Raw genomic sequence first — 15,225 nt, 5'->3', positions numbered from 1 at the left:
TTCCCGATGGGAGAATGATGTGTTGGATACACTGATTTCGTTGTGGTGGGAGGATGGGCAGAGAAGGTCAGAAGTTTCGGCAGGAGCTGAAGGACAAACGGGAGTTTCATATGTGTTGCTGAATAGAAGGTGGAGAGGGAGGTAGCATGCGGTTCGACCGAGGAAATAACATGTTCAGAGAGATGGACGGTATTACAAAGAGAAGGCCTTTTGGGGAAGCCATGGAAGCCTTTTTGGTGTTGAATAGTTGAGGGTGTGGTTGGAGGGCGTCTTTTGGAGGGAGATAGGGAGATAGGTAAAGGAAATTGTGTGTTGTGACAGGTAGTGCTACGCTCTTTGGGATTGGGATCCTTGGAAGGTTTTAAGCGGAAAGGGATGTGGTTAGATTTGTGTCTTAGAAAGAGTCACTTATGGCAGAGTATTCAGATTTATCTTTCTTAGGGAGTCAGGATTCAAATGAGACATTTAATCTACCTGGAAGCATATTTAAGCTTTTTAGGACTTAGCTCCCCCTTGTGGTATTTGTTGGAATTGGACATTTTTCGGTAAATTGTGGGAATGAGCAAGCTTTTCAGAAGCTGGAGGCCAAGTTGTCCTTGGACCTGTAAAGAAAAGTATCCTCCTCCGTAAAAGTATTTTTCCACTACGTTCTGTTATTTCAAGACTTGTGTAGGAAAGAGGATCCCCACCCCCCGCCCCACCCCGTTCCATAAAAATGCATGAGTTTTGAGCCAGGATTATCTGGTTTCAAATCCCAGATTCATCATTGAGAAGCTTCAGCAAATTACTGAGTTCCGTTTAGCTGTCCTACATCTTCCAAATGCTGATAATACCTACTGCAATTGTTGTAAGAATTAAATGACTTGATAATAAAGTGTTCAGTGCAGTGCCTGGCATTTGTAGGATCTCACCACCCTCTGCCTGCTTCTCATTTGGATGGTCAGAGGGAAGCATAAAAACACTGGATACCCAGGGAATTCAGGAGAAAGGCCACCGGGGAGAGTTTTTAGCTTTCTCCATGGTTGTGGTGGTTAGCAGCCCCCCAGGTAAAGGTGTGTATGACCTGTGCAGTTAGAATAATGAAATTTTCAGTGATTAAGGCAGTTTCAGAATTTGAATTTTATCATCAGAATGAATCATTGTCACTTCAAAAATTTAACAGCCTCCAGATGTGGAAGGAGTTCTTTATTCATTTTGTTTGTGGATATGCACGGAGTCCCTTTCTAGGCCCACTTGGGGGCCACAGATGTAGTATTAAACAGGGTCTCTGCTTGGGGATGGTGGGAGAAGGCACAGACGGGAATGGCCAGGGAAAAGGGCACAATGTTACAAAGTAACATGGACTTTAAAGGCGTTGTCAAGAAAGCATTTTGATGGCCCAGTATGTGCAGAGTGTTGTGCTAGGAATAGAAGATTCTGAGAGGTATAAAGCATGATTCTGATTTTGGAAAGGTCTAAGAAAAGGGCATATCAGATATATGAAAACTGAGAAAATGGAAAATATCTTGAAACGGTTTTTGTGAAATATCAAGTAGTATAGATAATTCTTTGGTAAGGCTGGGGAGTATTGGGGTGCTGACTTGTTCAGGAAAACTGGACCAGAAGTCAGATTCATGGATCCACCGTTGATGGAATCTTGGAGCTGGAAGGGACCTTCGGGGGCAGCTTGTCCAGCTTCACTAATTGCAGAAATGTCCTCTTAGTCACCTGGCAGGTAGTTAGGAGATCTGGGTGTCAACAGCTCCTTGTGTGAACAACCTAACCTTACAGGGCCATATGTTGCCCTGTTGGCTCACTCATTCTCTTATTGACTCTAGAGTTTCCTTGCGTGATTCCTTCTTGTAGAATCTAATTCTTTTTCTGTATAGTAACTCTGAATGTTTGAAGTGGTGCTTTAATTTTTTAAGTGTTTTATCACGGAAAGTTTCAAACATATAAAAGCAGAAGTAATTGTAAAATGAATCCATGGCCTAGTCCCAAGTTGACAGTAATTCCTTTTTTTTTTAAAATTTTTTTTTTTTTTTTTCAACGTTTATTTATTTTTGGGACAGAGAGAGACAGAGCATGAACGGGGGAGGGGCAGAGAGAGAGGGAGACACAGAATCGGAAACAGGCTCCAGGCTCTGAGCCATCAGCCCAGAGCCTGATGCGGGGCTCGAACTCCCGGACCGCGAGAACGTGACCTGGCTGAAGTCGGACGCTTAACCGACTGCGCCACCCAGGCGCCCCGGCAGTAATTCCTTAATATCATCCAATATTTGCACATTAAAAATCCCCTTTCCTACTTTTAAAAATTGTTTTTGTTCAAATCAGGATCTTGCTGGGGTCCAGATATTATAGTAGGCTGCCATATGTCTTAAATCAACCTTAATCAGATATAAATGACATACAATAAAGGTTACCCATTTTAAGAATACAGCTCAGTGAGTTTTAACAAATGTATTCGCTCATGTTAAAACAATCATAACCAAGACATGGAACATTTCCTTCATTCAGAGAAGTTTCCTCATGTACCTTCTCAGTGTGTCTCCTTTACTGCTGGCTCCCGGCAACACTTAATTTCACTGTAGGTTCTGTTTGCCCGTTGGAGAACTATAAGTATAAAATGGACTCATACCTAGGAGTGAAACTGCCCTGCCACATGGTAAGTTTGTTTTAGCTGGAAAGGAGTGGTCGAACAATTCTCAAGAGTGACTGTCCAGTTTATACTTCCATAGCAATTTATGGGACTTCCATTTGGTCACGTATTTGCTAACATTTGATATTATCGGTCATAAATTTTAGACATTCTAGTAGATATGTCTTTGTGGGTTTTTCAAAAAATTTTTTAAGTTTATTTTTTTATTTTGAGAGAGAGAAAAAATGCATGAGTGGGGAGGGGCGGAGAGAAGGAGATAGAATCCCACGTGGGGCTTTATCCCATGATGGTGAGATCATGACCTGAGCCAAAATCAAGAGTTGGACGCCTGACTGAGCCATCCAGGCGCCCTTCTTTGTGGGTTTTTGTTTTTGTTTTTTTTAAGTTTATTCATCTTTGAGAGATAGAGAGAGACAGAGCATGGGCGGGGAAGGGGCAGAGAGAGGGAGACACAGAATCCGAAGCAGGCTCCAGGCTCTGAGCTGTCAGCCCAGAGCCCGATGCGGGGCTCGAACTCACGGACTGAGAGATCATGACCTGAGCTGAAGTCAGACACTCAACCGACTGAGCCACCCAGGCACCCCCCTTCTTTGTGGTTTTAATTGTATTTCTTGGTGATATATGATGAGTACTTTTTCACATGACCATGTTGTGTGTTCATGTGCGAAATAGCTTTTCAGATCTTTTGTCCCCCTTTTTAAAGTTTATTTATTTAAGTAATCTCTACACTCAGTGTGGAGCTCAAACTCACAACCCGGAGATCAAGAATCACATCTCTTCCAACTGAGCCAGCCAGGCGCACCTCTTTTGCCCTTTCTTAAATTATTTTTTTTCCTCATAAATATTAAGATCTAAGAGTTCTTCGTGTATTTTGGTTATAACTTCTTTGTCAAATATATATTATGAATAATTTTTTCAGTCTATGGCTTGGCCTTTCAGTTTCTTAATGTTGCTTTTGAAGAGCAAATTTGTAATTTTGGTGAATACGATTTTATTAATTTTTACTTTTATGGTTAGTGCATTTTGTTTCCTGCCTAAGGAATCATAGGCCCTTCCAACGATGCAAATGTTTTCTCATACTTTCTTCTAGAAGTTTTATAGTTACACCTTTCATGCTCAGGTCTCTGTTCTGTGTTGAGTTAATTTTTGTGAATGGTGTCAAGTTGCATATTTTTCTTCTATGGATATCAGTTGCTCCTGTGGCATTTCTTTTCCCTTCCGATTACCTTGGCACTTGAGTAGAAATCAGCTGACCATATTTGTGTGTCCGTCTGCACTCTGTTCAATTGATCTGTATTTCTATCCTAAGATAACACACTTTTCTGATCGGTATAGCTTTATAGTAGGTCTCGGAATCGGCAAAATTGCTTTTGGCTATTTCAGTTCCTTTGCAGTTCCATATAAACTTTAGAACCAACTTCTGGAGATTTTATTTGTTACTAGGTTGAATCTGTAGATGCGTTTCGGAAGAATCGATATCAACAAATATTAAGGCAACTAATCCATGAAGTAAGTTCATCTCCACATTTAGATCTTTTGTTTCTCAGCAGAATTTTGTAGGTCTCAGGTACAGGTTTCACACAGATTTTTTGTGCCTTTGTATTTCATGATTTTTGATGTAAAATTGTGTTTTTCTTACATGTCATTTACCATTGTTTTGTGCTGATACATAGAAACACAACTGGTTTTGTATATTTGTATCTTCAAACCTTATTGAATTTATTAGTTCTAGGACTTTTTTGTAGATTTCATAGGATTCTCTGTGTAGATAGGTGATTACGTCATCTGTGAATAAACACCTTTTAGAAAAGTCAGGTTAATGAAACATAATTACCTTCAGTAAAATTCACTCTTGCTCTGGACAGTTTGATGAGTCTTCACATTATTTCTTTAGATTTTTTTGTATCCCTCCTCTCTTGCCTTTCCTTCTGGGACTCCAATTACACGTAAGTTAGACCACTTCCTGTAGTTCCACAGGTCACTGAGGCCCTGTTCTTTTTTGTTGCTTTTCAGCTTTCTAGGTCTTTGCTTCAGTTTAGGTATTCCTATTGCTGTCTTCATGTTCATTGATCTTTAAAAAAAACTTTTTTTTTAATTTTTAAAGTTTATTAGTTTATTCTGAGAGAGAGAGAAAACACAAAAGGAGGGACAGAGAGAGAGAATCCTAAGCAGGCTCAGTGATTAAACCTGAGACGGGACTTGATCCCATGAGAGAGATCATGACCTGAGCCAAAACCAAGAAGAGTCTGACGCTCGACCGACTGAGCCACCAGGTGCTGCCCCCTCATTCATCTTTCATAGTATCTAATCTGTGTTTCAGCCCATCAAGTGAATTTTTCATTTCTGGTAGTTTAATTTTCAGCTCTGAATGTTCTACTTGGTTTTGTTTATGTCTTCCACCTTTTGTCAGTATGGCCAAGGTAAACTTCAAAATATTCTTTTCAAATTTTTTCAGAAAAAAATAAAGAAATTTTTTCAAGCCAGTTGTCATCTCTGTTGCAACTTCTTGTTTTGTTTTTTTTCTTTTTTCTTTTTCTTTTTCTTTAGAGAGAGAGAGAGAAAAAAAGACCATGAGCAGGGGAGGGGCAGAGAGAGAGGGATAGAGAATCCTAAGCAGGCTCTGTGCTAATAGCACAGAGCCTGACTCAGGGTTCAATCCCATGAATTGTGAGATCCTGACCTGAGCTGAAATCAAGAGTCAGATGCTTAACTGAGCCACCCAGGCGCCCCTCTTGGTCTGTTTTTATAGATTGATTTATCTCCTACTCATGGGATATTCCTGTTGTTTGTTTGTTTTTTTTTTTTTTACATGTCAACCTACTTTCCTGCTATTTTTACACATAGTGATTCTAGTGATTCCTTGTTGTTGCTGGATGCCAGGTGCTGTGAATGTTACATTGTTGAGTGCCTGGTTTTTAGTGACTTTTTTAAAATGTTGAGGTTTGCTTTGCTAGACAGTTGTTACTTGTGGACCAGCTTGATCCTTTCTAGTCTTATTTTTAAGACTTTTTTTTTTAATTTTTTTTTTTAACGTTTATTTATTTTTGAGACAGAGAGAGAGACAGAGCATGAACGGGGGAGGAGCAGAGAGAGAGGGAGACATAGAATCGGAAGCAGGCTCCAGGCTCTGAGCCATCAGCCCAGAGCCCGACGCGGGGCTCGAACTCACGGACCGCGAGATCGCGAGATCGTGACCTGAGCTGAAGTCGGACGCTTAACCGACTGAGCCACCCAGGCGCCCCTTTAAGACTTTTTTAAGATTGTGTATATAGTTGTCTTGACTCTAGAGGTAGTATAGCCCTACTCCTAAGGCGTGATTCTTCTGGAATCTACTGAATGTCAGGCAATGTCAGGTCACTCTAACTGACTGGAGCGCAATTTGCTTCCCACGCCTGTGTAGAACCCTGGGATTTGTTCAGCTTTCAGAATGGTGGCAGCTATTCTTTTCATCTGAGGGTTTTTTTTTGCCCGTCCTTAGAGATTCTTACCTTGGGCAGATCTGCTTCAAATTCAGCAAAGGCTGAAGGAAACCCCCTCACGGATTTCTGGAACTCTTTTTCTTTGTAGCTCCCGTCTTTGTGGTACCTTTCCCTGCACATTTCAGTAACCTCGGTCTCCCTGAACTCTGGCTTTCTCCTCTTCAGGGAGATTGGTGGGCTCTGTGAGGCTTCTCCCTGTGCTGAGGTGAGAATGTGTCTCCAGGCAGGAAGCTGGTTGACCAGCAGGCTCACCTCCTTGTTTTCCCTTCCTTCAGGGGTCATGGTTGTGTGCGGCCTGTTGTTCTCCACCTGAAAATTGTGTTTTTCATGTGTTTTGTCCAGTTTTCTAGTTATTTCAGTGGGAGGGCAAGTATACCCTTTCCTCTGCCTGTAGATTTTCTCCTTTTGTTGTTGTTGGAATGTATTCATTGAAGAAACGGTTTGTTTGGCCTCTAGGGGCTATATTGTGTTCTGCATTTTGCTAACTACATTCCCCAGTGTAACTGAACATGTTTCTCTGACTCTTTGTATTTGCTGGGAATTGGTAGTCCAATTCAGTTTCAATATTGATTGGCAAGGATACTTAACAGGAGATGTTTGCTTTCAGCAGGAGGCATCTAATGTATAGATGACCCTCTACTTTTTGTTTTTTAATTTTTTTTAATGTTTATTTTTGAGGGAGAGAGAGAGAGAGACAGACAGACAGAGCACGAGTGGGGGAGGGGCAGAGAGAGAGGGAGACACGGAATCTGAAGCAGGCTCCAGGCTCTGAGCTGTCAGCACAGAGCCTAGCGCAGGGCTCGAACTCACAGACTGCGAGATCATGACCTGAACTGAAGTTGGAAACTCAACCAACTGAGCCACCGAGGCAACATCCCTGGATGTCCCTCTACTTTTGATGTCACTAGTCATTGGTGACATTGACTAAGTCTGTTAATATATTATGGTGCAAAATGGTGTTAAGGGATCGCTTCTCAGCCTTTTGGCTAAGATCAAGTGTAAAATGATGATATGGTGATTATATTGTTGCTGCTTCATTTAAAGGCTGGGATATTTCTTCAAAAAGAAACATAGTCAAGTATTGTTTACACTGAGATTTAGTTTGCATAGTATAAATATTTGATTCTTTCTATTTAAATAGTTTCCAAAATAATGACTTGGTTTCCTGGCTTTATCCAGAGATGTCCAGAGGGGTTTTTTGGTGTATTTCTTCTAACTCTATTCTAATCATTATTACGATGTCATGAATTTGAAAATAGTTGGTGTGTTTCAATCCACTGTAGTTCTTATTCTTACCAGTGCTCAATTTCTCCCACTTTTGGCTAGTGGGAGCCTCTTCAGCTTGGCTTCGGAGCCTTTTGGACACCACCCAGTGGTCACTGACACCTTCCTTGCTTTCTAGTGTGCCAGCGTGTTCTAATCCTCTACATTTCCTGCCTGCACCTTGAAGGAGTTATTTCTTTAAGGAGCCCCTGATTTCTTTGAATGGGAAATAGTATTTAAAAGCTGCATTCTGGATATGAAGATGCTTATTGCTTTTGAGTTGGGATTTCTAGGCCTTTTCAGAGGGCAAGGCTAAGAAAGACATGGAGTTTTTTTGTGTGTTTCAGTATTCATCTTGGTTCCATATGGATACTCCCAAAATAAAATCAGGATGCTAGAGGGATTGTACTTAACCTCATCTATCTTACACATGTATTTTCTTTCTCCAGTGTCGGAAATCCCAGTTTTCAATGATGTCAACATATTTACTTCATTTTACAGTAGTCACACAACAATATTAAAAACACCAATACCAACACTGCCACCCACGATATATTATTGAAAATGTTTTCAGGATGTTTTTCAGCTATATCTCACAAGTGCATGCTTGAAATAATTCCTTTCTGTCATCCTGCCATCAACTTGATACAGTTAGGTTAATTGTTTCATTTTTGCTTTCACTTTTTAGGGATTGCTTTTAAATGTATTTGTTTGTTTTGTTTTGCAAGTATCTAACATATTTATAAGATCCAAAGCCAATTTATAAAACAAATGCTCTTTGGAGAAGTCAAGGTTTTGTCCCAGGTCCACTGAACCTGTTGTTACCCTCCTCTATGGATAATTTTTAAAATTAATTTCATTATCTTATCATTAAAAAATAAGCACAAGGGGGGTGCCTGGGTGGCTCAGTTGGTTGGGTGGCCGACTACAGCTCAGGTCATGATCTCACAGTCTGTGAGTTCGAGCCCTGCATCGGGCTTTGTGCTGACAGCTCAGAGCCTGGAGCCTGCTTCTGATTTTATGTCTCCCTCTCTCTCTGCCCCTTCCTTGCTTGCTCTCTCTCTCTCTCTCTCTCTTTCTCTCTCAAAAATAATAAACATTAAAAAAAGTCCAAAAAAATCACATGATTTCCACATTCAACCAAGATAGATTTAGAGATACTGGCTTTACCGTCACCGAAACAACTGGAGAGAAAAAAAAATCAGACAAAATTAATGAAGCCATTTTCTTTTTTTTTTTTTTTTTTTTTTTTTTTTTTTTTTCAACGTTTATTTATTTTTGGGACAGAGAGAGGCAGAGCATGAACGGGGGAGGGGCAGAGAGAGAGGGAGACACAGAATCGGAAACAGGCTCCAGGCTCCGAGCCATCAGCCCAGAGCCTGACGCGGGGCTCGAACTCACAGACCGCAAGATCGTGACCTGGCTGAAGTCGGACGCTTAACCGACTGCGCCACCCAGGCGCCCCTAATGAAGCCATTTTCAAATCACTGGGCATCAGGTAACAAAGGACAGTGATTCCCAAAAGATTGGGAACAAGTGCCGTGAGCTCTCCAATTGTGCTTGCTCACTGCACTGAAAGAGTCCCAGGTTGTGTTTCTCTAGAGAACCTTGACTAATAACAACATTCTTGAGCTTTGTTCTGTTTGTTCAGGTAAATAACTAGGAAATAGTTGATTCTTTGGCGTCTTGGAGTTTCAGGTTTGTTAGGCAAGGTACGAGCAGCATTTAGTCTGAGTCGAGACCCTTCTGTGTACTTCATCCAGGTCTAGAATCATAAGGTACTATTCTTGGCCCTATGTCAGGAACTGTTTCCCTGGGAACAATTGGATAGTTTCTCTGATGTTGAATAATTTTGTCAACCTCATATGCCGGTGAATTCTGAAAGGGGACCTTTCATGGATCCCCTGAGTGTTTGCTCTCTCACCCCGCCCCATGCCTCCTCTTGGTACTCAGCCCTGTGAGTTTTAGCTGCCTTGCTTTCCCTGGACTTTCAGCTCCGTCTCCTCTACTCTGGGTTCCTCACTTCTGTGCCACAATAGGGAACACCCACACACAGCCACACACATAGGTAGAAGAGGTTTTTTATAAGGAATTGACAAACGCACAAATGGAGGCTGATGAGTCCCACAGTCTGCTGTCTACAAACTGGAGACCCAGGAAAGCCAGTGGTGTAATTCAGGTTGAGTCCCAAAGGGAGCTGATGGTGTAGATGCTAGTCAGGTCTGAAGGCCTGAGAATAGGAGTAGCAAGGGTAGAAGAAGAATGATGTCCTAGCTCAAGCAATCCCCGAGAAAGGGGTGAATTCCTTTTGCATTTTGCTCTTTTCAGGCCCTCAGTGGATTGGATGATGCCTACCCATATTGGGAAGGGCAGTCTACTTTACTGAGTGAATCGATTCAAATGCTAATCTCATCTGGAAACATCCTCAAAAGCACAAAAATTAAGGTTTAATTTGGGTGCCCCATAACCACTCAAGTTGACATAAAAGTAGCCATCACATTTGTTCATAATGTGTGGCATCCAGTCAGAGATCACTAGTCATGCAAAGAGGCAAGAAAATAGAAACCATGATGAGGAGAAAAATCAGCCTATCCAACCAAGAACTACCAGAGATGTTAGAATTAAGCAAGGATATTAAAATAGGTTTTATTACTATATTTTGGATGTTAAAAAAGTTAAGTAGAAACATAAAAGATATTTTTTTTAAAAAGACCCAAATCAAACTTCTGGATTTGAAAACTGCAGTGACAGAGATGATAAATATATGGGGTGGAAGTAGTGCTAGATCAGACATTGTAGGTGATAAGATTAGTGAACTTGAAGACCTAGCATTAGAAGCTATTCAATATGAAATACACAGGGAAAAAAGACTCAAGAAAACTCATCAGATTCCCTGTGAGCTGTGGGACACTTTCAAGCAGCCTAGTAAATGGAGCTGGAATCACTGCAGGACAGGATTGAAGAGGTGTCCAGAAACAGATTTAAAGACATAATGGTTGAAAATTGCTAAAATTCATGAAAGCTATAGATCCACATATTCAAGAAGTTCAATGAAACCCAAACATAAGAAGCATGAAGAAAACTGCACTGAGGTATATCATAATCAAATTGCTCAAAAGTACCTGATAAATAGCAATCTTAAAAGCAGACAAAAAAAAGACACTTTATATAGAGAAGGATTAAGATAAGGTTGACATCAAGATTTCTTATCAGAACGCATGGCAGAATACAGTAGAATAAAATCTCTTAATATACTTGAAGAACAATATTGTTGACTTATAATACCATACCAAGGAAGATAATTCTGTAAAGCAAAGATTAAATGAAGATTTTTTTTTCCAATGTACAAGACCTGAATGAATTCACTGGCACACTTGTGCCTTGAGAAATGTTCAAGGAAGACCTTTAGGCATAAGGAAAATGGCAATAGGTGGAAATAGTGGAAGTACACAAAAGAGTGAAGGGTGCCAGAAATGGTAACCATATAAGTACATATATAAGACCATCATCTTACTATTTAAATGTTTTTAAAATGTAACTTCTTGTAGCATAGGGTTTCAAAAATACGCAAAATAAAATACAGGACAACAATAACATGAAGGTCAGGAGATGGAGAAGTGGTAATAACTCTTATAAAGTGCTTACTATACACATGAAGTAGTACAGTATCACTTGAAGGTGGACTGTGATAAGTTATACACTATAAACCCTAAAGCAACCACTAAAACACTAAAATAACAAGAGAAGAGAGAAATTAGAATCATTAAGAAGACTCAATGATCTGAAAGAAGCCAGAATAAGAGCAAAAAGGGAGCAAAGAACAGATGGAATAAATAGAAAAAAAGATGCCTAGGCTTAAACTTAATCATATAAGTAATCACATTAGATATAAGTTGTCTAAACACCCCAATTCAAAGACAGACGTGGTTAGATTGGGTAAAGAAGCAGGATCCAAATAGATGCCGTCAGGAATCATACTTTAAAAAGACATAAAAAGGTTAAAACTGAAAAGATTGAAAAAGATATCTCATGCTAATAGTAGTCAAGTGAAAGCTAGAGTGGCTGTATTAATACCAAAGTAGATTCTAGAGCAAAGTATATAACAGGGATAAAGAAAGTTACTTTCTAGGATAAAGTGGTCATTAGTCATAACAATGACTCCTAATAATAGAGCTCTAAAGTACACGAAGCAAAAGTTGATAGAAGTGAATGGAAAAATAGATATATGTATATAATTATAATTAGAGATTTCAATATTCTTCTCTAAGTAGTTGATAGACAATGTGAATAAGGTTCTAGAAGATGTGAACAACATTGTCAACCAACTTGACCTGATGGACATTTATAGAACATCCCAGAAGAGCAGAATATATATGCTTTTTGAGTGCACATGGAGCATCTACCAAGATAAATCATATTCTGGGTCATAAACCGAATCTCAAAAAATAAAAAAGATTCATATCATACAAAGTATGTTTTCTGGACATGGTAAAACTGAGTTAGAAAGCAGTAACAGAAAGATCTCTTGAAAATTTCCAAATATTTGGAAGCCAACTGACATACTTCTGAATAACTACTGGGTTAAAGAAGAGGGAAATCAGTATTTTGAGCAGAATGAAAATGAAAACAGCATATCAAGTTTGTGCAATAACAGTAAAGCATTACTTGGAAAGTTATAGCACCATATATTAGAAAAAAAGAAAGATCTCAGATTAGTGACCTCAGTTTGTACTATAAGAGACTAGAAGAAGAAGAGCATATTGATCCTCAAGAAGCAGAAGACAAGAAATAAAGAGCATAACTCAATAGAAAATAAAAGGAAAGCCAATGAAAACAAAAGCTGGTTCTTTGAGATTAATAAAATTGATTAACCACTAGCCAGTGATCAGGGAAATAAAAGAGGAAACACAAACTACCAAGATCTGCAGTCACACAGGGGCATCACTACAGATTCTACAGAAATTAAAACAGTAAAAGGGAATGTTATGAATAATTTATGTTTATTTGATAGTTTAGATGAGGTGAAGAAATTCCATCTAAGACACAGATTGCAAAAGCCTACTCAAGCCTTAGGGCTATTAAAGAAATTGCATTTATTGTTAAAAACCTTTCTGCTAAGAAAACTCCAGGTCCTGATGGCTTCACTGGTGAATTCAGTTAAACATATTAGGAAGAAATAGTATTAATTCTATATAAACTCTTCTAGAGAATTGAAGATGAGAAAATACATCACAGTTCAAACCAGACCAAGATATAACAAAAAAAGAAAACCACAGACCAGTATCTCTCATGAGCATAGGCACAAAAATTCTAAATAAAATTGTAGCAAATCAAGCCCAATAATCTATAAAGATGATAATACATAATGACCAAGTATGGCTTATCCCAAGAATGCAAGGTTCATTTAACATTAGAAAATCAATCAATGTAAGTCACATATTAACACATTTTAAAAATAACTTCCAAATGTTCTGCTCTACAGGCACAGAAAAAGCATTTGAACAAATCCAATGTTGATTACAGATATTAAAAAAAAAGAAGTAATCAGCAAACTAGGAATAGACAGGGGCTTAAAATAGCCTCTATGAAAAACTCACAACTAACGTCATACTTAATGGTGAATAATTAAATGCTTCCCCTTATGATCAGAAACAAAACAAGGATGTTCACTCTCACCACACCTGTTTAGCATTGTAGTGGGGCACAGTGAGGCAATGACCAGTGTATTAAAGCAAGAAAAAGAAGTAAAGCATACAGGTTGGGAAGGAAGGAGTAAAATTGTAGCAGACAATTGGAAATTGAAATTTAAAAAAACCTTTCAGTGCAAAATAGCATCAAGAAATATGAATTGCTTAAGGATAAATCTGGTAAAACTGTGAGACCTATAGTTGAAAACTATAAAATATTGCTGATATAAATTGAAGACCTAAATGCACGGACAGATATACATTGTTCAAGAGAAGACTAAATATTGTTATGCTATCATATTGTCACTGTGGCAAACGGTGTATCAAATATTAAGCTCCCCTGTGTGATCCCCAGAGTCAACGTAATCCTGATCAAAGTCTCACCAGGATTTTTTTTTTTTTTTTAGAAAACAACAAGCTGATTGTACAATTCATATGGAAAATTCAAGGGGCCTAGAACAGCATAAACATGACCTGATTTCAAGACTTAGAATAAAGCTGTGGTAATTAGGAGAGCATGGTATCAGTGTAAAGAGAGACAAAAAGATTATTGGAACAGAGAATAGACAACCCAGAAGTAGATCCATACCACCCGGCAGTGGGCTTCAGACAAAGGAGGAGAGACAGAGTGGAGAAAGAGAAGTCTGTTCAACAAACAGTACTAGAACTATTGTAAATATCCCTGTGCAAAAAATTGAACCATACCTCAGTCAAACCTAAATTAACTCAAAATGCTTCATAGAAGTGAATGTAAAGCCTAAAGCTATACAACGTCTAGAAAAAAAATTAAGCCAAAGATTTCTTAGGTTTGACACAAAAAGCAGGATTCATTCATAAAAGAAAAATTTGATACTTTGGATTTCATCAAAATAAAAACTTACGCTTTCCAAAATACACTATTAGGTGAATGAAAAGACAAGCCACAGATTAGGAGAGAATCATTGCAAAGCATGTACCTGAACAAGGACTTCTGTCTGGAATATATAAAGAACTATCAAAGCTCACTTAATAAGAAATAACTCAGTAAAGTAACACTTCACCAAAGAAGATATGTGCATAGGAAATAAGCACATTTTAAAAATGCACATCATTACTTCTCGGGGAAATGCAAATTTAAACCACCATGAATTATCACTATATGCTTATTAGATTGACTAAAATTAAAAAGTGATTAAAATTAAAATACTAAGTATGGGAGAAGGTGTGGAGGAGCTGGAAATACACACTGCTGATGGGCAGTGTGTAAAAGGCACATCACCTTGGAAAACCATTTGTCGGCTTCTTAAAAAAGTAGATGTCAAAGGATCCAGTCATCCCTCTGCTAAGCAGGTACCCCTGATAAATTCTACATCCATAAAAGGACTTGTGTATCAATATACATAGCCCCTCTATTTGTAAAAGCCAAAAATTGGCGGGGGTGGGGGGACCCTCAAACGCAGATCAACAGCTGAGTAAATAAGCAAACTGTGATATATGCATACAATGGAATGCTATTGAGCAATAAAAAGCAATGAGAACCTATTGATGTATGGGAGCAACATGGGTGAATCTCCAGTTAGGCTGAGATAAGCCAGAGAATTAGAATACATGGTGTATTATGTATTCCATATATAAAACTGCAGGAAATGTGAACTATTATAGAAATTCTGCTTGGCGTGGGGTTGGACCCAGTCAGCAAGTGGCAGGAGGTAGGATTACCAAGGGGAGGAGAGGACTTGTGGAGGTGAAGGGTACGTTCAGTTTGAATGTGATCGGGGTTTCACAGGTGTATTCATATATCACCATATGAATACCAGACTGCACTTTGTGTAGCTTATTGCATGTGAATTTTATCTCAGAGCCGTAAAAAAAAAAAAACAAAACATATATATATATATATATTTATATATATATAAAATATATATATATTTGTCCCTTGTTACTTTCTAATATACAAGTAGTATTCTATGTATTTTTCTCCACCCCTTTAAAAAAAATTCGGGAAATCATACTCTGGCAGTATATAAAATCTATTAATTTTTTTTCCAGTTTCACAGTTTCCTTTAGTGTATTCAGCAACTCTTCTATTGATGGACATTTTGGTTGTTTCTAGTCTTTTGTTACTGTAAAAATGCTGGGATAACATAATTTTGTGCATATTATCTTTTCACCATTTGTT

General features: G+C 38.7%; 1 protein-coding gene across 3 annotated transcripts in view; it reads left to right on the top strand.

Annotated features, from left to right (window-relative positions):
* The window catches only part of MIA3 (MIA SH3 domain ER export factor 3), a 55,860-nt gene that overhangs the window by 18,240 nt on the left and 22,395 nt on the right, over positions 1-15,225 (top strand). The window lies entirely within an intron of this gene.

This window comes from Lynx rufus, unplaced genomic scaffold (genome assembly GCF_022079265.1).
Source record: "Lynx rufus isolate CCGP_SWC_20201006 ecotype Redwood Valley unplaced genomic scaffold, mLynRuf1.p SCAF_15, whole genome shotgun sequence".
NCBI lineage: Eukaryota > Metazoa > Chordata > Mammalia > Carnivora > Felidae > Lynx > Lynx rufus.
The sequence above is the reverse complement of the archived record's forward strand: the minus strand, read 5'-3'. Positions and strand labels throughout refer to the sequence as shown.